Source organism: Limulus polyphemus, unplaced genomic scaffold (genome assembly GCF_000517525.1).
Source record: "Limulus polyphemus unplaced genomic scaffold, Limulus_polyphemus-2.1.2 Scaffold895, whole genome shotgun sequence".
Classification (NCBI taxonomy): Eukaryota; Metazoa; Arthropoda; class Merostomata; order Xiphosura; family Limulidae; genus Limulus; species Limulus polyphemus.
This window is the reverse complement of record NW_013666505.1, coordinates 95,200-120,417: the sequence shown is the minus strand read 5'-3', so window position 1 is coordinate 120,417 and position 25,218 is coordinate 95,200. Positions and strand designations below refer to the sequence as shown.

At 36.4% G+C, this 25,218-nt stretch overlaps 1 protein-coding gene across 2 annotated transcripts in view; it reads right to left on the bottom strand.

The window, feature by feature from the left end:
• LOC106461087 (tyrosine-protein kinase JAK2-like) overlaps nucleotides 1-18,480 on the bottom strand; it is a 195,096-nt gene extending 176,616 nt beyond the window's left edge. Inside the window, exons 1-2 of one of the 2 annotated variants that reach the window (XM_013920877.2) lie at nucleotides 18,360-18,480; nucleotides 15,597-15,693 (exon numbers count right to left, since the gene is read on the bottom strand). The gene's annotated coding sequence lies outside the window, so the exon portion shown is untranslated. Of the gene's footprint in view, nucleotides 1-15,596; nucleotides 15,694-18,239; nucleotides 18,333-18,359 lie in introns of those variants that run through there. The other variant, XM_022387962.1, reaches the window with a different exon arrangement.
• Nucleotides 18,481-25,218: the final 6,738 nt, after the last annotated feature.

Sequence of the window (25,218 nt, the reverse complement as noted above, 5' to 3'; positions counted from 1 at the left end):
ATTTCAATATATGTCCTTGTATGTTGTTTCAGAATAGAGACAAAACTAATTGTCACTACTAACAAATGTATGTAACAGTTTATAGTACAGGTGGTTTCAATAAACACCGCCTGAGCCTGACCCCTTGTTACTTGATACATCCTGTTAGAAGAGATCACCAAATGATACAGATACCATAAATTACAAAGAAAATTACTTAACTGCACTTAAAAGATTAGTCCTGGTCACATTCCTTTCATTATAAGCAAGATTTATGTTGGAATTCGAAACTTAAGCTCGTCAGTGTATTGAGACCCCAACTGTGAGAATGTTATAGCTTCCTCTGTATTATTGAGACAAATATATTTAGTCTGTTTTATAACCAACATATGGGTTTTATTGTTGTCACTTGTACACCGAGTTTTAAACCATTTGCAAAATATCAGAATAAACTTTATATGTATCAGTTAGACTGTTTTAATTCTAATGCAACAACAACAGAAGTGTGGGTCTTAATACAAAGTAAAGATAGTAAGAAGGAAAAATATAAAATTCATAAGTGGGACTGGTACTAGTAGTATTACATACAAATCACATTACATTCTAAATACTGAATCATATTATTATTATTATTATGAACTAAAGATAAAATTATGCTGAGTTATTGAACTTAAAACTACTAATTTAAATGCAAAAAAATATAAAAAATCGAACTGTTTCAGTTCAAAGTGCTAAGCCTAATTCATGTAAAGACCTTGCACTCGCCACTCGATAGCTCTTAACCCTAACAATCATGGATCAACTTCTTTCCTAAAAAATGTATCTATTTTGAGTTAATTTTTCAATATAATGATTAATATAAATACATATACGATACAGCATGACTTAGCTACTATAGAAAAATAATAAAAGTCACATATATCCCATGCAGCTTTTCCCAAAGCAAGTTTTCTAAGGCTTATAAAAAAGTACTATTGACCAATACTAAACACAACCTCTACATAAAATGGCAGTTACTATAATAAGCACTACCCATGTTCATACTGTAAAATCTAGAGAACAACGTTTCGTCATGTGCTTTCCTTATCATCCTATGATTTGTCAACTGTGAAATACAGCGATTGGAATAACATGGTACTGAAATTGACACCTTCAACTAGGCTAAAAGTTTTGCAACTGAGGTTTAACATGCCCAGATGCTGTTTTATAAAGAAAACAGACTAGAAAAAGGTTTGGATACCAATCACAGATGGCAGGACAAGCACTGAAGTGCAAGGAAAAAATTTAAAAAATACTGAAATATTTTTTCCTTAGAGGGTGCTTATTTATATTCTCAAATGTATTTTGGGATTTTGTTTAATAAACTTCTCTTCAAGCTTCATTAAATAATACAATTTAAGACAAACAATTGAATGTTATGCTATTATTTACAAAAATAAAATCCAAAATCCAATAAAAGATAAGTTCTCTATAAGTGATCTTTAAGAAGAAAATTTTTTTGAAAATTAAAAAACAATTTTCTTCTTAAAGAGCACTTATTTATAGCCTCAAAGGTATTTTGGGATTTTTTTATTAAATTTCTCTTTAAACTTCATTAAATAATACAATTTTGTACAAATAATTAAATGTTATGCTACTGTTTACAAAAATAAAATCTGAATCCAATAAAAGTTAAGTTCTCTATAATTTTTTCAATTCACAAATATGATTTTGCCCTCACAATAAGACAAAATGGCCACGGCAGTTAATGGGTTAACATGTAACAAAGAGCAGATTGGATGGTTGGATTTGTGTGATCAGTTTAGTGGAAAAAAGGGATATTTTTAGAATGGATGGTTTACAGTTAAATATGGTAGGGGCTGACTGGTTTGCAAGGGCCACTTTAAACTGGAATTAGACAGTGGAGAAGGCCAGAATAATGAAAGAAAAATAAGATGGAGAGAGGGGTATAGTGTAGGAACAAGGTACAAAGGTAGTTTTAATGGTAGGCTAAACTGTTATTATTGTAATGCTAAAAGTATGAGAAATAAAATGAATGACTTTTGGGCACTGGTTGAAACAGAAGATTTTGATAGAGTGGGAATAATTGAAACCTAGCTGAATGTAGATAATTTTGATCTAACAAATTCTTTGGAATACAAGTTTATAGGTTGTTTAACAGGGATAGAGAACTAAAAAAATGGGGGAGTGATTTTATATGTAAAGTATGAGTTACAGCTAGCTCAAGCTGAGAATATCAAAGCTAATAGCAATAAGGCTGAATCTATTTGGGTTTCTGTTAGTGATTATAAGGGTAGGAGGTTTTTAGTGGGAATTTGTTATGGGCAACCAAATGATACTGATGAAATTAATGAGAAACTTTACAATGAGATAGAAAATTCAACTGTTCATTAGGTTACGATTATGGGAGGTTTTAATTTTAGGCATATAGAAGGTGAAAATTAAGAAACAAATCATGAGTGAGACAAGTTTTTAGAAACTCTTCAGGATGACTTTACCAATTAGTAATGGAACTAACAACGATCAATGCTATTTAGATTTATTGTTAACTTATAGTAAGAAAAATAGTAATAGAGTAGATACTGGGGAACACCTGGGTGTAACTGATCATTGCTCAATTAGATTTGATGTGTTGCTGCATATATTTAAAAAGAACAAGATGATTTTGATTACAAATTTCAAAAAAGCAAATTTTGAAGAAATGAAACAAGAATTAATTGTTGTAAACTGAGCAATTGAATTGGTTGGAGATACTGGTCAATTTTGGAAGAATATTCAAAATACATTCTTAAACATTCATGATAGGCATATTCCTTATAGACAAAAAAGGTGGCTGCAAGTAAAAAATCAGGTTGGCTCACAAAGGGTATAAAGGAATAAAATTAAACAAAAGTATTATAAACATAAGTTTAAATTGACTGGAATGATGGGATATTACCTTAGAACCATGAAGCTAAGCATATCTACAGTAATAAAATAACACAATACTGTTCAAGTAGTAAATGAAAACCACAATAAATAGAACAAATGTGCGACAATTTGTTCCATTTACTGTGGTTTTCACTATATTTATTATAGTTCTGAATTTACTAAGTGTATTTTAATGAAATTTTAAAAAAATTTGTAAACATTATAAGTCTACCGTATACAAAATATTAGATTTTTAGCCACGATATAGCTGCTCATAGAATGGCTCCGAGGTTTGTTTTATTTTATTTTTTTCAAATACAATCTTTTAGTTCATAGCTCTGTCATCTCTTGATCAATTTCAGATCTAATTATAGTTTTGGACTTCAGGAGTCAAACCCTTTCAATTGATTATTTGACCATGCCCAAGGTCTCATAGATTAATTTACTCTAATTCTGCCTAAAAGAATTTCAATTTGAGGGTAGGCTGGTAGAGATTCTGATGAGTAATAAAAATGAATCAGGTATACTTGCACCCCCATACTTGGTATTGTTGGAAAACAAAAATATAGCTAACAGAAATGAAAAAAATGTCTCCTAGATTAATTTACTCTAATCTTGCCTAAAAGAATTTCAACTGCCATGCCTATTGAGGATTCCCTCTTGTTTAATAAAATATTTCTATTAAAGGTTTGTCTGTAAAGTTATAATTTTCCTTTACTGAAAATATACTTCCAATAGGTACTTACCTCCTATCACAAGATTAGCTATTCTCATTCAGTGCTACCCAAATCACGCAAACTTTTTCTTTACGCATGGCACAAGCCTTCTGCTCCCCCCTGTTGGAATATAGTATGGGTAGGATGAGGATAATACTGTCTTCAGCTACATCCCAAGAATTGGGGATTACGATCTGCTCCAATTCCTGGGTACTACACAAGGATCATCACCCTAGAGTAATCCGGGACTGGCCATCTGGCATCAAGATGTTGGATTCAACTTGTGCAAGGACTCATGTTGGTTAATTCACTCAAATTCAACACCTCAATGCTGCGAACTGACATCCATGTGAAGGTACGACGAGGGCTTCCAATCAAAAGGAGGAAACTAGATGTGTGATGGATCAACTCCTTTGGAGACCACTTCGCATCCACACCAGCAGAACACCACCACCTACTCTCGACTGAATGGTTATAGCCAACTTGTTAGTGAAACCCATTCTGGAGGTTGCCTGAATGTTCAACCACCCCAGCAGCTTGGAACTGGAAAGTAGCAAGGATTCCCATGGACCATTCAAAGATGGTGGTGAGAGTGCATTGGACAGTCCAGATGAACATCATCACCGGAGACAGTGCAATGCGTGACCACAATACCCTATTTTGAAAAGCAGATCAAACCAAGTTATTCACTCAAGACATGGCAGGTATGATCCGGAATGGACATCTTTATGAAGTAACTATCGTGAGGTAGATTACCTTTCAGTGATCTTGGGGAACACTCAATCTCTACAGTGACCATGCAGAGCTATGGATGAGAGAGTGCAAGTTAATGTGGATTACAGTGTAAATTTTAAGTTAAAGAATACCTGTTCAGGCGCCACAGTGCAGGATTCAAGAGATAAAATTTGAAGCAAAGGCCACTGAAAGAAAAGAAAGCGTTAATAAAGACTTATCTAGTGTTATAGTCACATAAAAGTCCAAAGTATAGCCACAGGTGGTAGTCGATACCCCAAGGAAACAGAAACTGCAACATGATGTAACAGGAGATGAACGTCTGAGGGGTGGTACACATGGCCAACTGCAGAATCTCCTCCATAAACTGATGAAGACAAGAAGTAAGGAAAAAGGCGAGGTCTCGGATTTGATGTGAGGTAACATTGAACAAAGCCCATTGAGAAGGGGACAAGGAGGAAAAAAGCCAACTGGATTAAATGACGAACCCAAATGGTAAGTGTAAAGGAAGAAAGATCTCGAGAGGATGAGGGTTGCCACAAGATTAAGAGATGGGAACAGGAGCCCCTGAAGGAAGGCGCATGGCAATATAACAATGACGGGCATAGAAGTCTATCCGGATCAGGACTAAGGTAGAGATGAGAAATAGAGGGAAGGGAAATGGTGAAAAGGAGGTGTTACCCTCGTGAGCTCCCGAGGTTTGGGGAAGGAGGAACGATCCAGATAAAAGAGAAGATAGGTTGTGGTACAATGTGCAAGTGATGTCGATAGCGAACAGATCCGAGTAACGGAGCCATAGGCCAGGAGGAGAAGGAAATACACCGTAGGGATAGGTGAAACAAAGAGCATGAGGCAATGGGTTCAAATGGAGGTAAAATAAGGGAATGGAGTATCACATTAATGTCCCAATCCGAAAGTACCAGACACCTAGGCAGCCAACGGATCCAAAAAGAAGGGATTAAAATGACAAGGAAAAGAAAGACCCAGCAGTAACGGGAAAAACAGGAATTATGGGATAGGGATGCCCGATATCAAGGAGGCTGAAACCTTTGGTAAACCCGGTTGGGTCGAGAAAGACGATCCACTACAAGGTTGAAAGCAACTGGTACGTGAATTGTCATCAAATGGCTGTGATGGTCGTAGGCCCAGAGAGAAGATCCAATGTTAAAAAACGTAGGAATCTTAACTGGGTACCACCTTGGTGAATAATGTGAGCCACCACTGTTGAATTGTGGAATGGATCATGACCAGATGATCTCTGGAGATGGGAAGGAGTTCGAGGACATTGATATGAAGAGAACATTCCGCAGAAAGCAACAACCAGAAGCCTCCTTGTGATTGACCCACACACCCCAGCCCTGAAGGAATGCATCCATGAACAGATGTAATTTTGGCTGCAGAGAAAGAAGCAGGATACCCGCCAATGTATGAGCTTTGTCCAACCACTATCAGAGATCATCCACAATGTAGGAAGGAAAGGTTATAGAAGCATCCAAGGGATCCAGAGCAAGGTTCCATTGGTCGTGGAGGACCACTGAAGGGATCGCATATGAGCCCGACTGAGGAGTATGAGAGAAGTCATAGAAGACCATATCCCCAAGAGTGATAGAACCTCGAGAGTAGAAAGTGAAGAAGTAGGCAGGACATTCTAAACAGATAGTTCCATAGACCAGAGCCAGAGAGGAGAAGGTAGGGCACAACTGAGATGGGTGTTGAGGAAAACACCCAGATGAATGAGGTATTGGGTAAGATGAATGAAGGAATTCTCCAATTTGATCAACCAGCCCACCCGAGCACCTTTGAGAAGAAGCTGATAAGTATGACAGGCTGACTCTAATTAGGAACGAGCGAGAAGAAGTCAGTCATCCATGGAAAAGTGAAAGGGCAACCCCAGGGCATGAAGTTGTAGATCGAAGGTTGACACCACCTGATAAAGCCAGACTGAATGGTAGGGTGTGAAATTAGCACACCACCCCAATACGGACAACTGAAGATAAGGACAAGAATGCTCCGATATGGGAATGTGCAAAAAAGCATTAGAGATATCCATCTTGATCATCCAAAGACCCAAAGAAAAAGCCCACCAAAGTGTGCAGTGTGAACATATTGACTGAGACAGGACAGGTGGAAGACCAGCCTCAAGTCCCATCATTTTGGGAACTACAAACAGGTGGGAGTAAAACCCTCCTGAACCACATGGAGCAGGTCCGATAGCCTGTTGTGTGAGGAGGTCTTGCACCACCTCAAATAGATGCTGGCATGACAAGGGATCCCAAGGAGGAGGAAAGGAAACAGGTATGCAGGAAAAGGGAGGAAGGGTAAGAAAAGGTATAATGAATCCTTCTGACAAAAGTTGGTGAACCCAAACTTTGGAAATGAAAAGGCTCTACTGATAAATGAAGGTCACCAAACGAGCTTCCACAGGACCCAAACCCACCAGGTATCATCAAAACCATAATTGGTGTACCAAGCATAGTCATAAAAGAATGAAGAACAAGGGCACTGCAGGAAGGAGGAACAGGCAAGAGATGGAAATGGGAGGGTCAGGAGACAGGATTCGGTGCCACGCTCGGCTCTGACTGAGACAAATGGACCACCAGATGAGAGCTACCCTTGACTCCAAAGACTCCGGGGTCATGTTAAACATGAAACGTCTCAAAAACAGGACCATCCAAAGGTTTCATAGGTGAGGAGCCAGGTCCATTACAATATGGTATCACGACCCAAAAGGTTCCAATAACAAATAAACCATGTTTGCAGGGCCAGAAATGAAGATGAGAGGTGGGCCAATGTGGAAGTGAAGAGGAAGAGGACTTCTCCAGAAAAAAAGAACCTCAGATAGAATAGGACTGAGGAAAGGTGATGCAAAAGAGTCATCAGGGTAAGACAAACACAGGAATACTGGGCACAGGTAAAATGAAGGGGAGATTCAGGTCTCGCCCCCCACCCAAACAAGCTAAACTGAACCAACAATTGTTGGTCCAGATATGGACAGTCCACCCTATGATTAGCAAGGTGGACAAGGCATACTAATGCCAAAAGAAATTAAAGTAAGTTAAACCACTTCGAGAAGTAATGAACAAAAATAAAGACATCTGAACTCAAGTACTGCCAAACGAGAAGTGAAGGTTCGGTAGAGGAGTGTAGAGTCATGTGAGCATACTATGCTACTATTGGTTAATGGATAACACATGATGATTTGCACGAGACACACGTTGGAATGTACTAATTCCAACAAGAGGGGGGAAGCATAGGCTTGTGGCATGTATAAAGAAAATATCTGCATATAGAGGGCAGCACTGAATGAGAACAGCTAAGTACCTTATCAGACTTTCTGAAGCCTTTACTGTATTTTAATCTTACAGTTTTCCATAAATTTATTTGCATAACCACTAGAACCTCCTAACTGATTATCAATTTTTTTGTTAAAAATTATATTTTCTCTCTTATTTGCCTACCCTAACTATATCAAAAGCATCAATGCACAATGTATGAAAGTTTTAAAATGTTATAAAACTAATAAAACTTTTGTCTTCCTTTTGAACACATTTTAATTTTATTATGAGTTTTACATTCATTACTGTGCAAGAAAATAAAACAGAGCTTATTACATGTTTACAATAGGAAGCTTATGTAACAGCTTGTAAGCTAATGTCAAATTTCACATGTGCAAGTGATCAAACAATCATGTTAGCATAATTTTAGACATTTTATTTTAGAGAAGTTTTTTCAAGTAAACCAAAAAGTTTTTACTTTTTACATTTTAGTTAATTTTGTTAAAAAGATACAAAAAATATGCATAAAAACAACAAATTTAACACTTGCTTCATGATTATAGCTTTCTTCTCTGAGAAGCCAGACAGAGACCATTCTTCATGAACCCTAATTTTTTCTCATTAAGTTCATTGTCAAAAACTAATTCATGTTGCTTTCAAATATGCATCTTAGAGAACAGAAAAAAGTATATCAATCACTAAAATAAAATGTCCAAATTCTATTATAATTTACTTGACTTTATAACTAAGTCATAAATAGGTTAAAAAATTCTGTAATTTGCTCAGTCAAAAAACAACTATCACATACAAATATTTCAAGTCCAACTGTACACACACCTGAAAAATAGAAACAACTGTAATAGGTTTTTTGTAGAGGAGAATTTCTTTCTATTCATTACAAACATGGTTATCAACTAAGTTTATGTGATTATATAACTGTCTTGAAAGACATGGAAAAATATAAGGGGCTTTTCTGGTGGGTTTTACAAGTTTAACATCTCAGCAAATCTTAAAGGTAGGAGGTTAAACTTTTATATTCTTGCATGCAAGTATGTAATTGATGTTTTTAGTTATTTGTACACTCTAAAATCCATATTATTAAAGCTATAAACTCTAAATTAGGAGAACACAGATAACAAACACATCATATGACAGAGAGAAGTGTATACTAAAAATTCTTCTACATATTTCCTTTTAAAATTAAGAAATTAAAGTTAGATAATATAAAAATTTTGAATTATAAACTACATTTTGATGTGAAATTTGTTGATATACATTCATAATAGTTATCTAATTCAATGTTTAACGTAACTCTGTAAAAGGTCACAACATTCATACTTTGACCCTAAGGAAAAACTAATAAACCAGCTCTAACACAAATAACACAGTCTAGTAAATATGAAAATGTAAAGAAAATAACACTGGATATACCTTGAAATGTGTTCAGAATATTTTTGAATGTATGAGTTTCCACTTTTGGACATTTTTTCTTTTTTACACAAATAAGAGGAATTGTAAAATAATATACCAAAGTATAGTGCCACCTTTAAATTCAGTGACTGTATCGGTAGATAAAAAGGTTTTTTGATACATAAACATCTAACAATAGAAATTGTTCCTTGTTTCATTGGTTATCTTGAGGAGAAAGAAAACAAGCAACTTTGAATAACTTCAGATAAAACAAACATCAATCATGGAAAATAAATTATAGCAAAGTATCAGAAATGTGGTACACAACTATACCACGTGTTTTTATCTTGTGTAGGTTTCACATAATATCTAGTCAAAAAGTTGTTCAGTTGATTTTGTTCTAAAACTATCATTGCTTCTTTGTTGTTCTTTGAAATGGATGACACCTGTTACTGCATGGGGAAGATGTTGTACAATGTTACATATCGACAACAGTGTCCTTTAACAGTTTTTCAAGTTATTTCAAGAGGTTATGGCCCTATCTATGTTGTAATGATGATGACAAGTCATGTAGGTAGCATATGTTGCTCTGGGTAAATGCTATGGAACATTGCATTTAGTCAGTCTCAAACCTCATTTTTGTCAAGTCAGTCTCATCAAAAACATCAGTTGAATAGTATCATCAAAAACTAATAACTTCAGGCCTTATTGTTCTTATAAGAGCCATGAGTGAAAACAAAGAAAATGTTATATCATCTACACTATACCATATCCAATGCTAACAAGGCTTTTCGCCTAATACTAGAGTTGTATTTACTACTGTTGTTACATCCAAAACATAACATTTAAGGACAACAAGGAACCTAGGCTGTCCTATCCACTATAGAAAAAAAAACTCAAAGCCAGCCTTTAACAATCAAATATTTATCAAGCCTTCTGTTAACTCCCTCCAATTTACTGCTTCCACCACATCCAAAGACATCCCATTCCTAAGGCCAATAACACAGCTAGAAAAGTAAAACTGTTTTAGCTGAAGATGATACCTATACTGCCAAAATTATTTATATTTGTGTCCTTTAGTCCTACCATTCTTAACATTAAGTAATAAAAAAAGACAATATGTCACTATCAATTTCTCAACAATTTTAAACAACTATTTTTTTTTAAAAGAGAAAATAATTTGAGACATCTTTATCTATTCTCATATAATAAATAACCTTTACATCTTAGGTATCATCCTAGTAGCCCTACTCTGTGAACCCTTTCCAATAATTCAACGTCCTTTCTAAGGTAAGGAGCCCAAAACTGAACACATTACTCCAAATGTGGCTAAACCAATGATCTATATATAACCTCTTTGTAGGGAATCAGATGCAAGTATAGCAACTCAATAGAAAGAGCAGTAAATCTGAACCATATTTGGGTTAATAAATTTTAAATCACTCAAACTCCTGCATTTCTTTCATTCACAACATTAGCTTCACCTGTGCCAAAACCAACCACTTTAGAAAACAACAACAAATGGTTTTAGATTATAATGTCCTCAAAACCAGCCACTGTTCTGCATCTGTACAAAATCATGTACAAATTACAAGTGGTTAAGGCACGATTAGATCATGTGAGGTGAGCTCACCTTGACTTAACTGGATAGACTCAGGCTACAGAAGGAGGGTACACTAGCTGTTTGGGGGTGATCTGCAATACACTGATAGTATCACCACTGCTCTACCTCTCACCATGCTGTGCTGAGCCCAATCAGCAAGAAACTCTCCAAGGTCCACCTCCCCAGTTGTTAAGAGCTAGTAAGTGGAAAGGGTCTTCAATGCTCCTTGAAGAAAAGAAGGAGGGAATTCACATTGCAGAGATCCAGAGAAGTGCATGAATCCCCATCAATGCCAGAAAAGTCTTTTACTAGAGACAATGCAATGGGTGGACACTAAACCTTATATTTAAAAGCCAGCAAGCACAAGCCCATAAAACAGGCAGTCACTTCCTGGTGATGGCTTTATACATGACAATCCATGTAATGGCACAGTCTGAATTGGGCAATTGAGTAATTTTGTATACCACAAGTATACCTTTACTGGTCTTGTTGAACACCCCATCTTGATAGTGAGCACTGGTAGGGCCAGGGCGGATGAGTTCAGGGCTTTCATTTACCCGTGGCCTTATACAGAATCTGGGAAATAAGCATATTGGAGAGGTAACACCAGCCACCTGGCAGGATCCTCTTAGACAAAGAGAAAGAGAGAAAAAGAAACATACTTAAGGAAAGTGGGTCAACTGAAGAATGGTGACTGGTGTGGGGTCAAACTCCTGCAGGAGATGAAATAGCTCAGTGATTCAATATAATGATGAATATAATAAGAGATGAACTTGTGTGGATTTGGTCACATGCCTGCCTGGAGTATATCATTCAAAGGCCAGTAAAAATGAGAAGCAAGAGAGTGAAGCAGGAGATGAAAAAGATACAACAAAATGTGAAAGAGCCTGTGATCATCCACATTCAGAAAAGAATACACCAATTGTAAGAGCTGCCAGATGCAACTGGTAAGGTTAAAAGGCAAGAGGTCCATGGATGAAGAGGGGTCCTAGGATAGAAACAGACAATGGTGGAAACTTCAGAGGAAGAAGTTCATGCCAAGCAACACCAAACAGTCCAGATGAGAATGAGCATAGAGGTGAAACAGAGAGGAGGAAGAGAGTTAGGAGAAAATGGTCACCCTCCCAAGAAGCTGAAGGTAGAGGAAGAAAAAATGATCCAGGTAGGGAAGTAAAAAGGTACAGTGGAATAGCGTATGAGAAGCATCAATAGCATAGATATCCAAACAACAACAATCATTGGGGAAAAGAAAATAAGTCATAAAAAAGCAGTAGAAAGAGCAAGAAGTCAGCAGTTTGAACAGGAATATGAAAGCATGTAACATCACATCAATATTCCAGTTAGGCATGGGATTTGGGTGAGGGGGTTGGTGAAGAAGGAAGGATCAGAACATTGAAGAGAACAGAGGAAGAAAACACCCTGTGGTAAATGGAAAGGCAAAACGTATTGGATATGACTACCTGATAACCAGCAATGGTAGAGAACAACAAATCATGGTCAAACAACCAAGTGATAAGGCAAAAAGGTGGGTCATAGTCAAATAACTGGGAGGAAGAGAGTGGCAGATAAAACAATGGCAAAAAAATTCCATTTACATTGATGGACAAACAATGGGATAAAAAAAGGCTACACAATCTGAGAGTCCAGCCCTAAGGATGATGGACAGGACAAATCCCACATGTAGAGAAGAAAAGATGATACACCTGGAAAAAAAGGGTACATGTGAGATGGAAGCAAAAGAGAGGTGGCACTGGGTAGAAGAAGGTGAGGTCTGGATGCCAATTAAAGAAGTAAAGGAAACCACAGCTGAGCAAACCAAAAGTTGCCATCAGATGAGCCCAAGAAAAAGTGTTACATATCAAGAAGAGGAGGCTAGACAAACAGCAAAAGTTAAGACCAGTCGTGACTGAGAAGATCAACAGCTAGAGTCAAAGGATGAGGAACAGAGGACCAGAAAAGAGGAGTATTGGAGTTGAAAAGAGAGACAAGGGCATCTATGAAAGACATGTCAAACAGAGAGCAAAACCAGCAAAAAACTAAAGGGTGTGCACGTGGAAAAACCACACTGTAGACAGAATACAGTTCAGCCAAGAAAAGCAATCTGCTATCAGGTTCAAAGCTCCCAGTACAGGACAAATGACAAGACAAACTCAATGGGAAAGAAACCAGAAGAGGAGGTCCAATGCCTGATAGCAAAGTCCTGGAGCATGTGCCACCTCGACTGGTAATATATGAAATGACCAAGGAAATGTCAAAGTGGATCATAACCAAGATATGAAGGTCTGGTCATGGATGATAATAGAATGCCAATATGATATTGGCATGGTCTAGCCACCAAAAAAATCCTCAGGGAAAGGAGGAGGGAGGTTCGCAATTGAGGACAATTATCCCAAGAAAGATTTCACTGATCTTGCAAACATTTATGTGTGCATACATTAAAGGACTGAGTGGTCTCAGGAAAGCCAGAGTCCCCAAAAGCAATAGAACCTCACATGCAGGACGAAATTGAGAAGTGACACCCAGAGATGTCCAGGCAAAGAAAGGGAGCTTGATGAAAATATTGGAGATATTAAGGAAGACAGACAGGTGTATATTAATGAGGAGTGCATCCTAGCCCTACGAGTCCCAATAGCAGAGCAATCAAGTAAGGCGGAACAGAGCAGTAGAAGCGATTTAGGCTAAGATAGTAAAGAAAAGGGAACAAACCTCTCCATAATAGCCCTCTGGAGCAAGATGATGTGCCTCAGACAAAAGATGAAGAAAGGAGAGGGAACATAGAAGGGTGGTGAGAAAAAGACAAAAACAGGGAACTAGAGAGTAAAAATCAGTACAAGTAACTGCTACCCAAGTAGGCAAAATAGATTCCAAAGACTGAGAATCTAGAAACGGAAAGGAAGAATGCTGAAAGTCATGACAAAAAATCAAGAATGCAAGGGGACAAGGCATGTAAATGTGAGTGTGTTGTTGTTCAAGAAAGGAATCAGCACGAATTCTAATATTAGACAAAGTAATTCCAAGAATGGGTTTCACTCAGTAAATAATAATAAGAATCAAAAGACACAAGCTAAAGAAAGGCACATACCTGAGAAATCATATCCAGAAAGGGATTGAAAAGTTGAGAATTTTTCCAACTGGAATGGCAGTACCCAAAGCAAGCATAGGTGGATGAACAGTTGGTTAAATTCATTCATCGTCCTCCTGTTCATTCACAAACTAAGGATGCACGAAGGAACCCACAGCATGCTGTACAATGAATGTAACATCGTACACAGCCAATGAGCCTCCAGAAGCCATAGCAGAAATAGTTTTTGTGTTTATAACTCAGTAACTTTCATAGGAAAAATTAGAAGTAAACATCACTTGAGAATTCATTTATGTTAAATGTTTTTAAAATAAAAGCATTGACAAAATGAAAACATAAGTTTCATTGCTGACCACAAATGTCAGTAAATTGAACATAAAGTTGAAAAAATTAACACATCTGTTTAAGGTAATGCCAAGAAAAAAAGAATGAAGTTATTTCAAGTGCAAGAGCTTAAGGAGGTTGTGTTGCCCTCCTATTGGTGGAGGGCTATTGTCGCATAATGATATCCTCATGCACCAACATAGTTCATGTTAAACACAAATTTTAGGTGGGACTTAGCTCAAACCTAGTGGCATGCAAATCTCAAAGGCAGATGTGCAAGGGACATAGCTATTCTTTGTGTACAGGTAAGATATTGTCTTGTAAAATACTTTTCTTCTACCTTAGAGTTTCAAATTTCATTTGCGTAACCTATAGATCCCTTTTAAATGAATATCAAAAGTTTTTCAGTGAAACTTTATACTTTATCTGTTATTTCTTCTTCTCTAACATTTTACAATTCAATCCATTTGACCAACCTTGTGGCAACTACAAAAAATATGAAGTAAATTGATATTAGTCTTTTTCTGGAATGACTGCAGATCATAACAAACAGTTACAATTATTTATCTTAAAATATTCAGTCCTCTCTCTTTTTTCACAACTATTTCCATTTAATTTTCTTGTTTTATTGCTCTTTGAACTGTGTGTAAGTACTAATCCTGCATAAAAAGCAAAATTGCACAGCAGCCATGCAGTTCAAGTTACATAAATGACTTATATAATTGTTTTTGTAAATTAACTACTATTACTGAAATTACAGAGTAAAAGTAATGTGTTTTTCATCAGGTGGTCTGCACAAATGTATAAAATTACTGTGCTGTCAGCTAATGATAAGAAAACACAACATTTATTGCTTGAAAAGGATATGTGCATTTTCACAGATCATAATAATTTTTAAGTAGGTTTGCATTTGGTGTACACATTGTTTAAAAAGCTAGCACTAACATTGTTCAGAACAGTGTTAGTAGTGATCTCAGCATTATCCTGAATTTATTGCAATATTGGATAGAAATGCAGTATTGTATCTCCTTTCCTCAGCACAGTGCACATAAAAATAATAATAAGCTTCTTGTCAACTATAATATTTATAGCTTCATCCATAATTACACCACTGTACAGACTATCATTCACTTTTTTGTAATTTTTGTACTACAAAAGTTTCTGCAATCATGGCCTATATTTTTCTCCTGGTATGTGTATTAACTACCCTCAGAAAAGTAAAACAGTCATTTGCTTTTTGTAGTTTCATCATCGGAAATTTGTTGTCTGCTATTTTTTCCTCTTTCACAATTACATAAATATTGGCCAAAAATCATCTAACATTAACTTACTGTTTAAGCTTTGTTAAGGAAACTATTTATATGCTTCTGTATGGGTGCCAATGCAACAGTTTACTGGTGGTTTGCCTACTTAGTGTGTCATTTTAATGCACTCTTATGGTAAGTTTAACAACCATAAGTGAAGACATTTTTTCCCAAATGACTCATATGTTATTCTATACATGAAAATCACTAAACACATACAAGAAAGTCCTTGAACCAACACGCCATAAACTACAGCTTTACCTTTTGCTGACGTGCTACATCAGTGTCTAAACAGTTGCATCCCCATTTGCCTCTGTATTTGGAATTTTCTTTACACTTAGAACTCACAATTCTTCAGCTGTAATAAGAGTAGTACAACAAATAATTAAAATTAGTAGGATCTTGGGTTGTCATAGTACTTTGGGTATTCTTCAGGAAGCCTACATTTAAGATAAAATAACATAAAAATCAGAATAATATCAACTTATTTTGCAAAATTCATTTTTTGATAATTATAGCTATATCTTACAAGGTTTGAAACCATTAGGGAATGAATAAGAAGAAAACTAAAAAGTCTATTCTCATAATATAGTATTAACACACTTTTTATTTCTATGATGATGATATGATACACGTTAACTTTTAATAATTTAGCTGTGTAATACTATAACTAAGTTTTCGGTATTTCTTACATGAAATAAAAGACTTCCCCTATAATAATCAAGTATTCTGGAGTAATCAACGTTAACCATATAGTCCTAAAATAACTTCAATAAAAATCAAAGTTAAATAAAACAATTTATTCTGTAATATAAAAGTTTTAATTATTATAGCTTTATCCTACAAATTTTGAAACACAATAGTGAATAAATAATAATAAAACACAGTCTAATCAGATAATATTAGTTTTACTGTAGTGACAACACTAAGTTTTCAATTGACAGATGTAGCCTTATGAAAGATGTACGTCATCTCTACTGTCTAATTCACCCATTGTTATCCAACTTGTATGGTTTTTGGAAATACAAATTTAGATGTTTTGGTTTTTTGGCTTTTTAAGTGGACATATGGAGCAGTGGAACTGTTTTAACATTGCATTACATAAAACCACTTGTAATTTGAACCAATAGGCCTTGTAACATCTGTGTTTTAGAAATGCAATGCTGTTTTTTTGCACTTGATTAAAATTTCCTCTGTATATAGCTCAGAACTTTATGTGAATGCAATCTCTGAATACATTAATGATACTGATAACAGAATGGTCAATAAATTAGTCACATTTGCTAATAACCTTAAAATTATGGGTAGAGTTGGATGGTGGTGTTTTGAATCATTTGGCAAAGCGGGCATATCAGTGGCATTTAATCAATCTAAATATAAGGTTATTGATATGGGCTCTCTTAATTTAAACTATAAGTACCATCTTAATGAAAATCAGTCAATAGTTATGAAAGAAAAGTATCTTGCAGTTTTGGTCAGTCAGTCTCTGAAGCCTTCCAGGCAGTGTGTTATTGCCAGTGGGAAACAAACAGGATTTGGGGTTGTATCTACAGGAATAATGAATATATGACAAATGAAGTTATTGTGTCATTGCATATCTCTGGTTAGGTCTTATTTCAAGTATTGTGTTCAGTGTTGGGCTTCCCACTTTTAAGTTTAAGAAGGACACTGAGTTGTTAGGAATGGCATAAAAAAAAGGGGGACTGCTAGGGAATTTCCTGGTCAAACAAAGGCAAGTTAAGGTCCTTAGAATTATTTTTCATTGAGAAAGAAAGGGTTGTAGGGGATCTGATCGAAGTGTTCAAAATTGTATAAGGTGCACAAAAAATTGACACGTAATCTTTTTCCATATTAAATGGAATAGTGTTAATACTAGGGAAAATAGATTTATGATTTGGTACAGTAAAATTAGTCAGCAAATAACTTTAATATGATAATCTTATTTTTCAAACAGGGTGGTTAGCCTTTGGAATGAATTGTCTGATGAATACTTGAGGAGTTGAGGCTAGATGCAGATAGTTGTTTGATAAAACTAACAGGGCTACCACAATGAGTCAAGGAGCCCCTTATTATCTTTCAAATGTTATATGTTATGTTCCATGGTAAACATTCCAGTTCTACTACATATTCAATTATGAAAATGTAAAAAAAAAAAATAACACAACACAAACTTCGACTATTGTTATGCTACATTGTGAAGACCCGTAAAAGCACATTATTGTTAGCATACAAAAAATATGCATCAAATACTCATTTGGAACCTCACAGTCTCATGTTTCAATATTCATGCCTAGTTTGAATTACAAATGTTGATAGCCAATAGCAGTAATACAAATGAAACTTGCAAGAGACACTGAACATACCTTTTTTTTTTATTTATGCCCAGCTTTAATAGCACAATCGATCTTTAACTTAAGACTTAAGTTGTACCATACTGAAGTTAAGGATATATTTATACTAATAATAGAGATAAAAGATGCTTATTAAAGATATTAAAGTGCAGGACCTGTGTGACTTTTATATCAAACAGGCCTAATTTACAACCAGCGTTACAAGTTGTGCAAGGTATGCCCACAACTTTAGTACTAATAGTTTACACTAAAAAGTCTAATCAGTAATAATAATAATAATCTAATATTTATTTTTAATTTCGATTATACACTTCTACTTTTATCCTTAATTCTTGTGCAGGACTAGTGTTATTAATAGTACTTAAGTTAAACAACTTACTGACTTTAGTAATACTAATAGTAGTATCACTTGTACTTTCTTATTTAAATAATAGTTTTACTATTTAGGATATTCATAATTTTTTCGTATTAATAATAATAACACGACTAATTTCTAGTTTGATATCAGTAACGTTAGGCCTAATATAATCAAAAAAAAGTAGCCGCATCTTACGTATGATGGTATCATGTATGTACAAAAAGCATGTTACTTCTTTCAGTTATCACAAGAAAATTTGGATGAAATAGCAATGGTAAGCACAGCTTAAAAGTAACTACAACCTGTGTAACTTACGCCTTCAATTTATACTTGTCTATGTCTTGGAACTATATAGATTTCTTAATTTTACTTTTAGCAAAAGTTGCAGCTTCTTGTACACGGGTACAGCACTATTCTAACAGCTGTCACAGACCACATTACAACAACCTCGCGAAAAATATATACATACTATATATATATATATATTACTAAATCTTTATTTATTTATTTTTTTGACATCAGTAATGTTAGATATAGTTTCTCGTAATAATGTTATTTGAACTTAACTGAAAATTGCTAGATAAATATGTTACACTTATCATAAGTTTAATTCAGGAAGAACATAAAACACAGAACTGAGGAGGTGTGAAATGTAGGCATATGATTATAATATGTCTTCTTAACATCGTAGGAGGCATAGGAGTTTTTAAAAATATTCCTTTTAATCTGTTACTATGCGGTTTTGGCATAAAAACGTGGTTCAGAACCTGTTGAAATTGTTTAGATCTAGTTACTTTCGTGTCTTTATTCACTATAGCAGATGATTTCAACTCCGCCCGAGGAGAAGTTGCATTAATATATCACACATCCATATTAAAAACATCAACGACTGCAACATCCTTTGTTGGCCAAGAGGATGCTTTTTGCATATTACAGCTGACGAAGGTTGTGGGAAAATTATTAATTATTATTCACTGATTCACTATATTTAATTACCTAAGTGTATTTCAAATATACATATTTTTTCGTGCCTTTAATAAAATTTATTTTCACTTTCCATCAGATATATTCAGTCTGTTTGTTTCTCACACAGGTTAACATTCAGCCAAGTTTTCGAATTCAGATTACTTTGCAGATTTCCTGTTCAATCATCTGCCTAATAACTTCTTAGGTGGACCTGTCTGTACTTGTGAGGAAATCAATTTATCTGAAAATACCAAAGTGGATAGAAAGAAGAAATTCTGGTGCTGTGATAACAATATTTATTGAAAGGTTTTCTGTTTTGTTAACGTGCCTAATGGCCCTTGCTTGATCTCTTGAGTACACAAGTTTCTCAATGTCTGAGGGACCCAGATCAGTGGATTGAACTTTGCCCCAGAGAACCAGTATTGGCACAAGTGAAATAAGGGTCACTAAGGGTCCTTGACATAGCTTGCCACCTGATGGGTCTGAGACCACTTGTGAAATGTCCTGATCTTGGACGCTGTTTGACAGTTGAAACTACAACAATGATAAACCACAAAGTAGAATATTTCACTGGTAGATGGATGCCAAGATTAACACTTCTGGAGTTCTGAAAAGAGCATCTGAAGGATCCTGTTCTATCGTGGGCACTTTGCTGTGCAGCAAGGTGAAGCACTGTCTTCATTATTAGAGGATCATAGCAGGAATGCAGATAATCTGTGGCACATGTATGACCAGTTACAAGGTCAGAACGGTGTGCTTACAATCACCATAAACCATAAAGTCATGATTCTCCAACTATGCTGCAATTAATGGCCCCTAGAGACCTTGTATAACACAAAAAAGAGGCACCAGCATCTGATGGCAGACCTTTTGTTCACATTAAAGTCTGAATTTTCTGTATGGTGTATGCCACCTTCAATATTGAATGATCCAGATAAGATTACTTTGAAATTCGTAATCAAGACGGGGTGATTAGTGTTAGTGTGTGCGGATTGTGGAGTCTAGTGGATTTAATAGTTTTTACCATATGTTCAGGCTTGCAGGTGTAATTGGCGTATAGTTTTGCCATTGTTAGTTGTGTTACAGCCATTACATGTGCATTTATATACGATCCTGGAACGCACAGGGGTAGGTAATAGGTCTTTAGATTGGAATTGATTTTGTATTTTGAAGAGTGATATAAATATCATTTGTAGTTAAACTTGTCGATAAAATGTTTTAATTTTTCTTAAAATTTGTGACTTCAGTTTGAAACTTTGCTTACCTTAGAAAGGAACGATCAGTCTTAATGTGTATTTATCAACAGTGTATGGTTTCTTTGAGATCTCAAATTTGTGCGAAAGGAAATTGCGTGTTAGGGTTTGAGTAAAATGCAACGAAGTAGCCGTTGTTTATTAAAATGTTCTGAAAGGTGGTAATGTCGGAATGAAGAGAAAGGTAGTTAGAACAGATGTTCTGTGCTCTATTGAGAAGACTGGGTATAAGGTTACATTTAAAGGAATTCGGAATAAACTGTCGAATAGAGTAAGTAGACCTGTATATGTTTATTTACGATAAACAAATGTTGTGAAATGGTTATATAATCTGCTAATTTGGATATCAAGAAAATGCAATTTACTGGGGTTTTTTTTTCAGTTTCACAAGTGAAATTAATGTTAGGGTGTTTCGAATTTAAATAATCTAAAAATTGCTTGATGTGAGTAGAGCTTCGAAATAATAAAAACGTATAGTCAACATATCTTCTATATAAAGCTGGTTCGTATTCAGCAGGACATGTGTATAACCAAGAATGCTCATAATGACAAAGAAAGATATCATTGAGAGTCGGCCCTGAAGGTGATCCCATTGCTACTCCATCTGTTTCGTCATATAGTTGACCGTTGAAGACAAAGTTTGACCTTGATCTTATTGACAAGTTACCATCTCCCTTATTCATCTCGGGAAACTTTAATAGACACAATCACCTCTGGAGTGGTGCTGATATTGATGAGAGGGGTCGTTCTGTGAAACATATGCTTTCAGATCATAATCTTTCTCTCTTCAATATTGGTTCATTTACATATTTTCATGCACCCAGTCAGTCTTATACTGCTATTGATCTATCTATCTGTTCATCTTCGCTTTTTCTCATTTTTCTTGGAGGGTTGACATTGACCCAGGGGGCAGTGATCATTTTCCCATAGTTTCGAAGGTGATTGGTCACAGTCGCTGCCACCCGACCTGTGTGCCATAGTGGAAGATCAAGCAGGCTGACTGGCTCTCCTTCAACACTCTCTTGGAACTAGATCCTGCAGTTGTTAGCCTTCCATCTATTAATGACTGCATAGACGCAGTAACTGATTGTATTATTCAAACAGCTGTTCGTTCAATCCCCCAAACCTCGACACGTTTTCCATGGTATCCCCGTCCATGGTTGTCTCCTGCCTGCCAGCAGACATGGAAGACTCAAAAACTGACCTGGGATATCTTTTGTAGATATCCCACATTTTCCAACAGCAATGCTTTACAGCAAGCTTGTGTCTGTGCCTGGATGGTCAGGCATTGAACCTAGAAGGAATCTTGGATTAAGTTCACTATCAGTATCTTTTCTACCACCAGTTCTAAAGTCATCTGTGACAAAATTCGGAAGATCAACGTATGCTTCCCATCTAGTTATTCAATGGCCAGGAAATTGGTGATTTATAGAGTATTGCTGATACTCTTGGGGAGTGCTTTTCCCACCTTTCCAGCACATCTGTCTCTTTTCCTGCCTTCTTGGCCATTAAGTCTCGGTCTGAGAGATCACTCCTTTCCTTTCAAACAGATTGTGTCTATGATTAAAATCTCCCTATTACACTGATAGAACTTAATCTTGCTCTTCATCAGTCTGGCAGTTGGGACTGATGATGTTCACTAAGAGATACTGTGTCATCTCTCTCCTGCTTTTCTTCTAGTTATTTTAAGCCAGATTTGGCAGGAGGGTGCATTTCCTGATGCTTGACATAATGCTATTGCTCTCCTTTTTTCAAAACCTAGGAAGGATTCCAAGATTCCTTCTAATTATTGTTGAATTGCTTTGGCTAGCTGTCTCTGTAAGGTCTTGAAGAGGATGGTTAATGCACGTGTTATTTGGTTCCTTGATGAACAACCTCCTCTCTCTTACCCAATGGGATTTTCATCGACAGTGCCTCACAATGGACCACCTGATTCGTCTCGAAACCTTGAGAGGGCAAAAGAGGGCACCTCATTTCTATATTCTTGGATCTTCAGAAGGCTTGTGACACAACATGGAGGTTTGGAATTTTGTGGAATCTCTACTCCTATGGGTTGCATGGCCATGTTCCAATTTTTATTTGTAAACTTTTACTTGACAGGAGATTCCATGTTTGTGTGGGTTCGACTCTGTTTCCAACTTTCCCACAGAAACTTGGTGTCTCTCATGGTTGTGTCTTGAGTGTCACCCTTTTCAGTATAAAGATCAATGCTATCACCAAACAACTTCCTCCTACTGTTGCAAAGAGCCTTTATGTTGACGACTTCCACACTTCTTGTCAGTTGTCAAACATGTGATTTATTGAGTGGCAGCTTCAGACTACTCTCATTCGCTTGTTGGGATAGACAGTTTCAACAGCTCTTACTCTAAACCTTTTTTTTTCATTTTTGCTGTCATTGGGGTTTACACCCTGATCCTGAGCTCTGTCTCAGCATTGTTATTCTTCACATGGTTCCTTTGACCTCAAGTTTACTTTCATTTCTCACATTAAGCAGCTTTGTGTCAAGTATACAAGGACACTGTACATCATCCATGTCCTTTATTTTACCTCTTGGGGAGTGGATAGATGTTCCATGCTCAAGATGTATCAAACCCTCATATGATTCAAGCTGAACTATGAGTCTCTGCTCTCTGGTTATACCAGGCTCTCTGCTTTGAAGATGTTGAACCCTGTGCAAAATCGTGGACTCTGCACAGGAGCTTTCTGCACTTCACTGGTGCAGAGTCTGTACACTGAGTCTCATGAACCTCATTTTCACTTCTGACATTGGCAACTTTCTTGGCAATATGCTACCAAGCTTTGATTCTTAACACAGCAAACCACCTGGGGTTGTGTCTGTCTTCCTCAGTGGCATGTACTCTTTTAGAATAGATGTTCTGCCATTCCTCCTTTTGGACTTTGTATACAGGCAGAGCTGGCTAAATTGGAATAAGGTCTATCATTGAATAATGTTGCTGAGTCCAATGACAAACCTATTCCACCATGGCTCATTACCATCCCTACCTGTGACTTTTCTTTGGATTACCTGAGGAAGGCAGATACTCCCAATTGGAAGTACAATCTTCTAATTGCTGAACATATTTCAAACCATTCATCTGTTCCCGTTTTTATTGATGGTTCAAAATCAGGTGACTTTGTGGGCTCTGCCATGGTTTGTTGGTTGCTCATAGGACCCCTCTACAGATTTTGTGTTCAGTGCCAAAATGTATGCCATTTTCTTAAATTGGATACCATAGAAGCTAAGCAATAGACTAACTGTACAATTTACATAGACTTTCTTAGCTCTCTATTGGCCCTGGAATCTTAATGTAAGTTTTCACCCTGTTCTCTCAGACATTCAGAAATTACTGGCTCAGTTTTCTCTATCATCAATTTCTATCCAGTTATTCTGGATACCTAGTCATATTTGCTCTGGTGTTGTCATAGCAATGCCTGTCTCATATACAGACTATGGTCCTATGACCAGGGCCCGGCTTCATGCCAGTTCACAGTCGATTTGGGGTGAGCAAATTCATTACAAGCTTTTCCACATCAAACCTTCTGTCTTGGCTGTCTAGTTCCATAAGAGTTGGAGGGAGGAAGTTTTTGGCAAAGCTACATGAGGGCTAGATGTGCTAACCATCTCTAATTTATCACTGAAAAACTAGAGGGAAAGCAGCTAATCATCACCACCCACCACCAACTCTTGGGCTACAATTTTCCAATGAATAATGGTATTTACTGTCACATTATAACGTCCTCATGGCTAAATGGGCGAGCATGTTTGGTGAGATGGAAATTCGAAACCGCGACCTTCAGATTGCAGGTCAAGCACCCTAACCATCTGGCCATACCAGGCCAGGGAGGACGTTATCTTGTGTGTAGGCTACACATTGGTCATAGTCTTTTTATTCATTATCTTCTTTTATGTGGGATTGATCTGTCAATGTGTGACATATCTTGATTTTATACCGTCGTTATGACTGTAAATGGCGGCACCATTTTCGGCATGTTTTTTCGTAAGGTTTACCACTGACATTGGGTAATGCAATTTGCGATGGTGACACTGTCCAATTTGACTGTGCTTTTAGATTTTTGTGGGCCATTGACCTTTTTAATTCTATATAATTTTTTTACCTGATTTTCTGGATCTGTTCAGATTTTAACTTGATTTCTCTTTACATTTTATAGTTCTTTTACTTTGACATTTTTACTGGTTGTTAGGCGTAGCTAGCTCAGTTGCTTTGCGCCAAAAAACGCGAAACGACCAACTAACGTTTACATATGAGCTTTTCATACGCTGTTTCTTCTGGAAATTATTTTGAACTGAGCCTGATATACCTATTTCCTCCATTCTGTGTAAGTAATATACTACAGGCGTTAATATTTCAATACTACTTGATCTAACGAATTTGTACCTTCGAGGTGGCGTCTTTAGTTGTTTATCTGCAACCTTAATGGATTCTAACTCCATTGTCAACTACAGAACTTCCTTTAAAGATGTACACCTACTTTACTTCTAAATTTTCAATTCGAAGGAGGTTGAAGATTGGACACTGAGCTACTTGCTAACAGTTTTTGTAAGTCCTTGAATAGTGGGCAAGTGCCAAAAGATTGGAGGTTAACTAATGTCACTCCTCTTTTCAAGGGAGGTAATAAAAATTGAGAAGCATCTCCCCCAATGACACTTTGGCTACCTTCCCTCTAAGTATTGTCCTTTGGCAGATGTCACATGACCTGCAGAATCTACTCACATATCCAATGAATCCCAGCCAATGGCAGTTACTGGTGATTCTGTCTGCCATTTTCTTTGTTCCTAGGTGTCCTCCCACAATTGATTCATGAACCAACTTCATAATTTGAGTCCGGTATTCTGTTGGTACTATGATCTGTTTAATGTCCCCTTTTAGCACAACATGTACTGCATGTCCTGCACCATTCTTCCACATCTTGCCTAATACCTATCCAGTAAAATC